We start from the raw sequence: 10,181 nt of genomic DNA, 5'->3' as shown, positions 1-10,181 counted from the left end.
ACCAAAAAAATGAGAACATCCTACCTAGATGGTTGGTTAAAGAAAAACATTATAATATGACCGATTGATCTCACTTCAGATCGGTCACCTCGAACAAGACCGCTTCATTCCCACAAGACTACCCACGTAAGCTACGACAGGCATGGGAGACAGCCGAGACCACAAGGCCAACGACTTTCGATGGGTGGTAAGAGCAAATGCAGTGGTGCTACAAAGTGGCGATGAGGTGTGGCTGAGCGTCGACGGTGCTACAACGACATATATGGGAGGTTGGCACATCAAACCTGTCCCCTCCTTCCTTCCACCTACATGGCGACAGTGAATAAGGAAACAGGATAATAACTACACCCATCGATTAAAACAATAACCGTATTTGCAGTTGACCAAAGAAACATGCAACCTTGATGGTTCGTTAAAGAAAAAACATTATAATTCAGTCGAGGAGGTAAGTCGGTTGACTTTGCATCCGTCAACCGAGTTTATGGACAGAAGCTAGGCAGCTGTCACGATTATGGGTCATGGCAACCATCTCTCCGTGGACCTTAGTTTAGAAAAAGGACCCTAACCACATGGTTGGAAAAACCAGAACCAATAACCTACAGTTAGACTAAGCTCCATGCACCGTCTGCACAATCCATGTGAATAATTTACGGGTTTATCCCGAATCGGTGGATGTTCATCTACTTTCGTCCCTTCCGTCGCCGCCATTGCTTCCACTATCACACACAATTGCCCTTTCCGCGATGGTCATCGCTATGTCTCGTGTTCAGTAAGTCAAGCCTTCCGACTCGCAGAACGAGCGAGCATATGGGCCGGTCCAAGCGCGCGGGAAACACGTGCCTTTTTCCTGGTTTTTTTATGGTTTTTTCGCTTTCTTTTTTTTTACCATTTATATACTTTAAAAAATACTTCAAAAACACATTTTAAGGTCCGGAGCAAGGAGCCTCACGTCAGTTAGTTTCGATTTAGATTAATTGTGATTTACCATTTCGTTCGCTCGCGTCCGTTTAAATCGGGATCGACAGAAAAATCAACCCAACACGCCGACCTAAACGGACGCATGTCCGCTTTTCATCCGCCGGTCGACTAAAATCATTAACAGAGCGAACGGCCGATCGAAACAGACAAAAAAATAGACAAAAGCGTCGTCCCTTTGGGTCGGCTTGTTGGAGTTGCTCTATAAACTCCCTAAAATTATGGCTAATTAACACAAGATCTAATCCATCGTTAGTTTCCATGTTAAGCCATGAGCTTCCAAAGTAAGATTTGTCAGCCATGCAAAAGAAATGCATGGAAACAATGGTGTAGCTTCGACGAGACATGATAGGAATCTATCAAACGTATGACACGAGACACGCACATGACCATACTGTCCGGATTCAATCGACCCCATTTCCCTAACCTAGCTGCTAGCTCCCTCCCCTGATTCAGCCTCCCTCGCCTCGTTCCTCGGTTCGGCTCAGGCGGCCATGCCGGCCCTCTCCTGCCTCCCTCACCTCGCCCCTCGGTCCCCTCCCCTTCGGGCTTCGGCCTTTCCGCTGCTGCTTCCAAAATCGCCCGCCGCCGCCCCTTCGCCCCTTCTGCCCGCCCTAGCCCGGTGCTGCGACGCCGCCCCACGCCGCCGCTTCCAAAATCGGCCGCTGCCGCCCCTTCTGCCCGCCCTAGCCTGGTGCTGCGACGCCGCCCCGCACCACCAGGAGCCCAAGACCAACACGCCGGGGCGCCGCGCCACCAGCAGCTCAGGGCCAACACGCCGCGTCTCCAGCATCCAGCTACTCCAGCCATCCCTCCGGCTGCCTCCCTCCGCTCCTGACCAGGACGTTGGTATATGAACTCTCTCTTCTCCACTCTGTTTACTAATTCTACTATTCTATAACTGCATCTTTATGTCATATGTCAACTTGTGAAGTTTCTCAACTACTAGAATTAGAGAGATCAGGGAAAGGAACTAGAGATTATTAGCGTATATGATGAATGATGCTGCTATTCACATTGTCTTGATTGTCCGATTGGAGCTGATGTTTGCTAATTGCTAGTATATGTGTAGTTGCTGGTTACTCTGTATTTAATTACAATTTTTTTATCTATTGATTGGAGTTTTAATTAGTAATATGGCTTAATAAGTCTGTTTAAGGAATTGTTAGTTTCGTCCCTTGTCACTGAGAGCAGAAACTGAATATCTTTTTGTTACACAGTATATCGATGAAATTAAAATCTACAAGGAGCTGTTGCTTTCTCCTAGACAAAGTGAGGAATACATGCGTCAGTTAGTGCAAGATGTTTTTTGTGAACCTCCAATGATAGAACCTGAAATCCCAAATCCATCTAAACGGGTTTACAGAACAATCTAGCTAAGTACTACGTATATGAATTGGAACAATCTAGCTAAGTTCTGGAAGGCAGCAGTATTGTTGCTGCTACTATAGCGTGTACTGTTGATGCGAATCCCAACATTTTCAACCATTGGATGGACTATATCAATAGCTGGGGTTGATTCGTGGTCTTGAAGTTTAAAAGTTTCAAAGTGGTACACTATATAATAGTATAGATATAGATATAGATATAGATAAACCCAATTTTCTGTTTTTTTATTTATTTTCAATTTCTTATGACCCATCTATTAATGATGATCCCCAGGATTTAACAAGAGCAACAGATCATCATCACCATCCAGTGCTCTATGAGGTGATTGCTGAAACTTGAGCTGGGCGAGGAAGTGTTGTAAACTGTTTCTGTACCAGCAGTTTGGCATAATAGCTGGGCAGTGAATTATAGGAATGAGAAAAACTGCTCAGGCGGTTGTATTTTTATTTGGTAGTATGGCCCCAAATTGATGAACTGGTTGGAAGTTATGGCCCCAAATTGCTCCGTAAGCATCCTAGTTCATAATTTTTCATGTATGGAGAAAGGATTGCAACATTTGCTGATGCCAGGGACACAAAACAACTTGTCCTCAGCACGGTGATTTACCTAAGTAACCGAGAAAAGAGGCAAGATGCAGCAATTGTGGTCTGACAAGCCATAGAAAAAAACAATCCTCTTGGTGAGAAAACGATTGCAATTCAGGCATATCAATTGTTTTGTCCCAGTGGCTGATATAGAACAGAACTAGTTAGACAAATTAGGAAGTGAGATGTGGAGATGTAAAATGAGATTATTATTTTGTCATTGATGTAGACCATAATTAGTTTTAGTATTAAGTTAGAAATAATGATGTGGATTATTGGAATACTTATTTGATTAAACTGAACTCGTTCGTACTGGAAAGATGTAGAAGCTAATGATCAGTACTGGAAAGATGTAGAAGCTGAAGGTAGGTGTGTATCAATAAACTATGGTTTCTCATTGGATGGGTGCGCATGTAGTTGAAACAGCACACGGTCGTCTGGGCTCCGTCTGCGCGAAACGTTTAGCAAACGGCCATACCGAATTTAATGCTGCTTAGACGTGGGTCATATAATTGTTCCAAAAAAGGGAGATGTTCGTGAATACGTTTGAGAATACATGAAAGAACACACATCATGAGAAAAGTGAGCAGTCAAGATTTCAGGTGCATCTCGACCTGAGAGCCAAAATGGATTTCCGGTGGCTTCTTTTCTTTTAAAGTATATGTGTGCTTTGAAGTTGCTGGTCAGAGATTGTTCTGCTCATGCCTCTTGAGAGCGGCGTTGGTCCGATCTATTATCTATGCTAATCTTTTAGTTATCTAATCACAGACTCGCCTGACATCCTTTAAAAAATGCATGGCCTGATCGATTAGCTGTACTAAGCGTGGAAGTAATTAAAAAAGACTCACGCAGAGAACCAGACACCGTGGCTCACTGTCTCGTGAGGCGCGTGACCTTCCCATCCTTTTCTATCTTACCGTCGATCTCTCTGAACAACTTCCCATCGATCTGATGATGTCCTATCCCTTCGATCCTTTCTGTTGATCTATTTTTGTTTTCGAGGTAACCTTCTCTCGATCTCTTGTTCCATCCCGCCTGACGCCTAATGCGAGGAAAAGGAGAGCGAGGCCTCACGCGACCTGCCAAATGTCGCTGCTGAGGTGTCTGATGGGTCGCGTGACAAAATTTTCTTTTGAATACTTTTTGAGGCATTTTTCTTTTGAAAAATTGCATGAGTTTCTAGTTCACCCTCGACCGATCACAAAAATCGAACCCAGTTAGTATTGGGTCGTTGGCCATGCGGCGGTTCAAGGTCAATGGTCTGATTCATAGTTTCACATGATTTTTTTAATTCATTGAAGAAACACAATTTTTAATAACTTACCATTTTTTCGTTGAAAGACCAACACACCTTAAAAACACGGACGAGGCCTTGGTTCCTTCTTTTTTCCGGTCAGACCGCCGGTCCAATTATTAAAACGGTGCCCAAATTTAAGCTCTCGTGTGTTGTTGGTATTCCACTCCTTTTTGTGAGTATTGACATCGAATACTAAATTTCATATGATCATTTCAAAGTGTGCATTTCACATTTATGGTCACCGAGTCATCCTAAAGTTCACATAAAAATATGGTCAATACACTGCAATTGTACCAAAAATAGTGTGATATTTACGAACCAAACTGTATTGTTTTTTCATGCCATATTACCAAAGAATGCGAAACTATTTACCAAGATAAGAACATATTTATAAAAAAACATATTGACACATGGGCCCTATGTGTCAAAGGTATTTGTGATCTATGTATGAAGTTGATTCTAGGTTTTCTAGTCCCCCCGTAAATAATAGAGCATGTAACACTATATATCAGCCATGCTTATCTCGTACTAACTCGTAACACATTTGAGTAACACATATTTGTATGTTATCATATCAAAATCTATGTAACACATTCGATCAACACATAATTATATGTTACAGTTGTAATATTGATGTAACACATTTTGAGGTATTATATAGTCTGTGTTACTGCCTGTCGTTGGACACAAAATGATGTGTTACAACAATTTCACTTGTAACACATTTTTCAATATGTTTCATGATTGTGTTAATTAAAGTATGTTTTCTTGTAGTGGTACATCTATGAACTATTCAACATTTGGAAATGAAATATAAAAAAATTGTGCATGTTTAAAACATAGAAGTTCGTTTAAATCAGTTATTCATACAAGGAGCTGAAATATTTGCAGAAACTATACGGATCAAAGAGAACAGTTGTTGGGGGAGATAATGCTCGGTAATTATTTGTCGTATCTCAACGACACCGATGTCTGGAAGGAGAGGTAAACGGCTCGGATGATCGAACAATGGAGGAGGAAGGACATGATCATGACGGCTTTGGTGACCGAAGGCCGGAGGAAGAAGGAGACCATGATGACGGCTCCGGTGACCGAACGAAGGAGGGAGATGTTGCAAAGTCCGATGAGGTATATATATTAACTAAGCCCGAAGGTATGTACATATATTAACTCTTCTTTCTTCTTTTATAGCCCTCCGGATCGAGCCAAACTTCAGTGAAGAGACGAGGCCTCAAGAGAAGGTTGCACATGGATGAAAAGTTCACAATCAAAGCAATCGCGCCCGATGGCCTACCGATTGAACCCGCTGAACAAGGACGCATTTTCTGCCCAGTGCGGAGCTATTGTTAGGGACAACATCCTGATGAGCGTCAAGCAATGGAAAAAGCCTAAGGACGATGACGTCCCTGAAGGTGATTATGTCACCGATAGGCAGAAAGATGATCTTTGGACCGCGCTGAAGGCAAATTTCACCCTACCACAAGAGGAAGATCTGAATAAGCCAGTTATAGTGCCACTTGTTAAGGCGCGCGCTCTTAAGAAGATGGCGCATCTATTCGGGAAGTGGAAGAATGATTTGAAATCAATGTTTGTCGACAAAGGGAAGACTCCAGAATTCGTTGGCCGATTTGAGAAGATAAGGGATCAATGGCCCGCGTTTGTGGCCTACAAGTCATCGGAGAAGAGTAAGAAAATGTCAGAGACAAACAAGAACAATGCCGCAAAGAAGCAGTATCACCATCACATGGGGTCAGATGGCTACCTCAAAGCCCGGCCGTTCTGGGACAAAGCTGAGAATGACCTGATTGCTAAAGGGGTCCAACCACACACACTGAAATGGCCAGAGCATTCAAGGACTTGGTTCTTCGGGGTTGGGGGAACTTTGGACCCTAAAACAGGGAAGTGTCATTGGACAGACGAGGAACTTGCAATACCCATGATCAAGCTTGAGAAGTGTATCGCCGCAGCGCAGGAAGGGATGTTCATTCCAGATAGAGATAATGACGTGCTGACTGGGGCCCTAGGGAATGATGAGCACCCTGGACGAACTCGAGGCACACCAGGCTCCATTCCGTGGAAGTTTGGGTTTCCTAACGCAAGCGGTTACAGAAGCCGCGAGAGAAATAGGAAAGCGGAGCTGAGCAACATACAGCAGATCAAGGCAAGACTGCAAAAGCTAGAGTAACTTGAGAGCTAGCTAGCTGCCGGCCAACCATCTGAGTGGCACGAAGCTACCCTAGAACGTACCCCACCATCTCAGTGGAGAAGCAGCGTGGCTTCCATGGAGCCCATTCAGCATGACTTCACGGCTCCTAGCTACCACGTGGATACTATCAAGGAGGTTCAATGTTGCGAGCTTATGATGAAATGTCGGAACCTCACTTTCAAGGCGGCTGCCGGCTCTATTGAACTTCCTCAACCCAACGGAACTTTTCACTGCCTTCCGATTCCACATGGCTATGTTGTTGTGATGGTGGATCAAGTAATGGAGGAATTTGAGCAGCTCGAGCTTGACCACCCTACAGGTGAAGGGGAGATTCGGCTGGTTTGTGCTATGGGGAGTACATGTCTATGGCACAAGGAGTTCATCAAGCTTCCAAACTGGACGCCTCCGCCTCCTCCTCCTCCTCCGACGAGTCAGGGCACTCTGCCTCCTCCCCATCCTCCTCCTCCTCCTCCTTCGGCGAGTCATCAGGGCACTCCATCTCCTTCTCCAGCTCCTCCGACGCGTGAGGGCACTTCGCCTCCTCCTTCGCCTACTCCGGCGCGTCAGAGCAGTCCACCTCCTCCTCCGCCTCGTCGGCAATGTCGGAAGACAAACGCCGCCGCTCCGGCTCGTCCGGCGTGTTAGAGCAGTCCGCCTCCTCTCAAGCGGAAGAGAGATGCCTCCTTCTATCCGGCGGCTAGCACTACAAGCAGAGGCGGGAGGCAAATCAGACTCGGTCCATCTCTCAAGCCTCTGGAAAAGTTACCATATGAGAGGACCTAGGAGGAAAAACGACGAGATATGTCGTGCCAAATTGAGGGCCCATTTTGCAAAGAAAACTCCACCTGTGACGGAGAAGCTAGATCCGGTGGAATTGGAGCACACTATCAATCAACTGCAGCGTCCACCAGCGCCTCCGCCGGATTCCAACTATGACCGCATTCTTAAAAAGACATATGCACAAGTGGTGCGGTCGGGAACTACTTCTAGTGATGTAAGGTTAGAAGAACGTACAAGTGGGAAAACAATTCCCGAGCTCGATTTCGTCGTCGCTAATCATCCGGAGATGGTGCCCGGTATCAATCCTGATGATTACTTGGGGGATGATGTAACAAAAGAATAATATAAATACGTGCACTGGAAGCCTCTCGTCAAACCTGGTCATCCCGCTCTAACAACGATGATGGAGAGATTGCATGAGTGGTACATGAAAACTTGCAGGGAGTCTGGGAAAAATGCTATGTATGTGGCAGTGAAACCAGAGCACAAATTCATTAGACTTCCCATGATTACTATTCAATTTGAGGAGTTATTTTAGTTATACAATCAACTGGCCCTCTACAAACAACTCATGGCTTCCTACTATCTGTAAGTATTACTTCTATAGTTAAGTCTCTAGCTCAGCTCGTTCATTGCATGTATATATAATTATCCTCACTATATATATATATATTATGCAGTTGAAGATCTTCGAATTTAAAAAAGCAGGAATCGTCGATGTTGGGTTCATTAGACCAGATGCCGTAAATGAATTGACAGTACAAAACTCAATCAAAGAGACCGAGGAGAACTTGCTAAACTCGTTCCATATACATAAAAAAGGGGAAATAATCTTTCCTTACAACTTCAAGTGAGTGTTGTTGTCTTCTCTCTAAACTCGGTTTCGCTTACTCGAGGTAAATTAAGTGTTGTAATTGATGAGTTATATATGCGTGCGTAGAGACCACTTTATTCTGCTATCCATTGACGTTGGCAGGGCAATAGTAAATGTCTTAGACTCGAGACGTAAAGCCAAAGAGGATTATGAGGACATTACTGCAATGCTCAAGAAGTAAGTTCAGTCAATATACCGAGACCATATCGGCATGCAACTTTCGTTAATTTCCTGATATCAAGTAATCATTTTCTTTGTTTGGCAGGGTTTGGACGAAGTTCACCAATAAGGTTCCTGGTCTAAACAAAGAGTTGCCATTTACGCACCCCAAAGTAAGTAGTACTAGCTAGTTCCGCACATCTCTAATTGATTCAAATTTTCATCAATATATCATTACCATGCTTGCTTATCAGTTTGATTGAACTCTATTCTCGTAAAGTGTATGTACCAGAAAGAAGGCACTCTTTAATGTGCATACTACGTATGCGAGTTCATTCGCCACTCAACTTGTGAGCGGGTCTTCTGTGAGAAACAATTTCAAGTACGTAAATAATATTCACAATTGTGTTGAGTTTTATTCATATATATGCATGTATTGACCCCCTTCTTTAAATTAGATCTGCCAGGTGCGGGATCAACTCATATTGTCTCCTACCATATGATCGCATACGAGTAATTCAAGAGGAATTGGCGGGATTCTTTGTTAACCACGTCATACCTACAGACGGAGAATGCCATGTGATTTGTCATTGGATCTTAATTTGATGATGTTTTGGATTAATTGTAAAATATGTTATATTGTATATATGTAATAGCGTCGGATAGATATACGAAAACTTGTTGGTCGACCAAGGATGGAGAAAGAGAGGACACTTCTCTCTATTAGCTAGCACACAATATGAAACCACTAAATTAACGCTCCACCCCCCCCCCCCCAAACCCACCCACCCCCCTTCCAAAAAACAAAAACCCCAGCTCCGGCCAGATGCTAAAGCGTGGATGCCATGTTGTCCCAGTTGGTGTGACCAACCGGGACTAAAGAACCTCCTGCCCGGGCTACCCGCAGAGGCCACGTGGATACCCTTCGGTCTCGGTTAGTAAGGGAACCGGGACTAAAGGTTATGGGATTTAGTCCCAACCCTTTAGTCCCGGTTCCAGAACCGGGGCTAATGGGCCTCTGGAACCAGGACAAATGGGCCATTTTCTACTAGTTACACATGATTAGGGAACTTGGGATCCTCGAACCCCGGGGGTTGCTTGAAATAAACCAACTCCTTAAGGGGACCATTAAGAAATTCACTCTTCACATCCATTTGGTATAATTTGAAGTTATGATGAGAAGAAAATGCAAGCATCATGCGAATAGATTCAAGGCGAGCGACAGGAGCAAAGGTTTCACCGTAGTCGATACCCTCGACTTTGGAGTAGCCTTGTGCTACCAATATTGCCTTGTTCCGAGTGACGACACTATCACCATTGTGTTTGTTATTAAAGATCCACTTTGTCCTAATGACATTGTGGTTCTCCTTTGGTCTTGGCACTAGTCGCCACACTTTGTTGCGCTCGAAGTTATGGAGTTCTTTATGCATGGCTTCAACCAATTCCATTTCTTCGAGAGCCTCTTGTACCTTTTGTGGTTCAATGCAAGAAACAAACACACGATGCGCACAAAATTTTGATAATTGACGACGTGTGGTTACCCCTCTTTGTAAGCCGCCGTAGACATTCTCCAGCACATGAGAAAGATTATTGAGTGTTTTGGCATTCTTGGCAGCGTGTCTTTCTAGAATCTCATCACGGGTGAGCTAAGGAGCCTGTTTTAGACTTTTACTGCCCTTTTTAGTTTGCCCTTTATCTTGAGCTTGATTTTGTTCTTGCGCTTTCTCTTGATCTTGAACTTGGTCTCGATATTGAGCTTGCTCTTGATATCGAGCATCCTAGAAGCATGAGGAGGATCAAGGACATCTTTTGGTGCACGACCATCTTGAGGTTGATCCTCTCCTTGATTGGGATCACGGGGATTAGGGCCTTCACATCGTTCTTTAAAAGTGTGTGGGTCTTGCGTTAGTGATCGTC

Source organism: Hordeum vulgare, chromosome 4H (genome assembly GCF_904849725.1).
Source record: "Hordeum vulgare subsp. vulgare chromosome 4H, MorexV3_pseudomolecules_assembly, whole genome shotgun sequence".
In the NCBI taxonomy this organism is placed as follows: Eukaryota; Viridiplantae; Streptophyta; class Magnoliopsida; order Poales; family Poaceae; genus Hordeum; species Hordeum vulgare.
Note: the sequence above shows the minus strand (reverse complement) of the source record.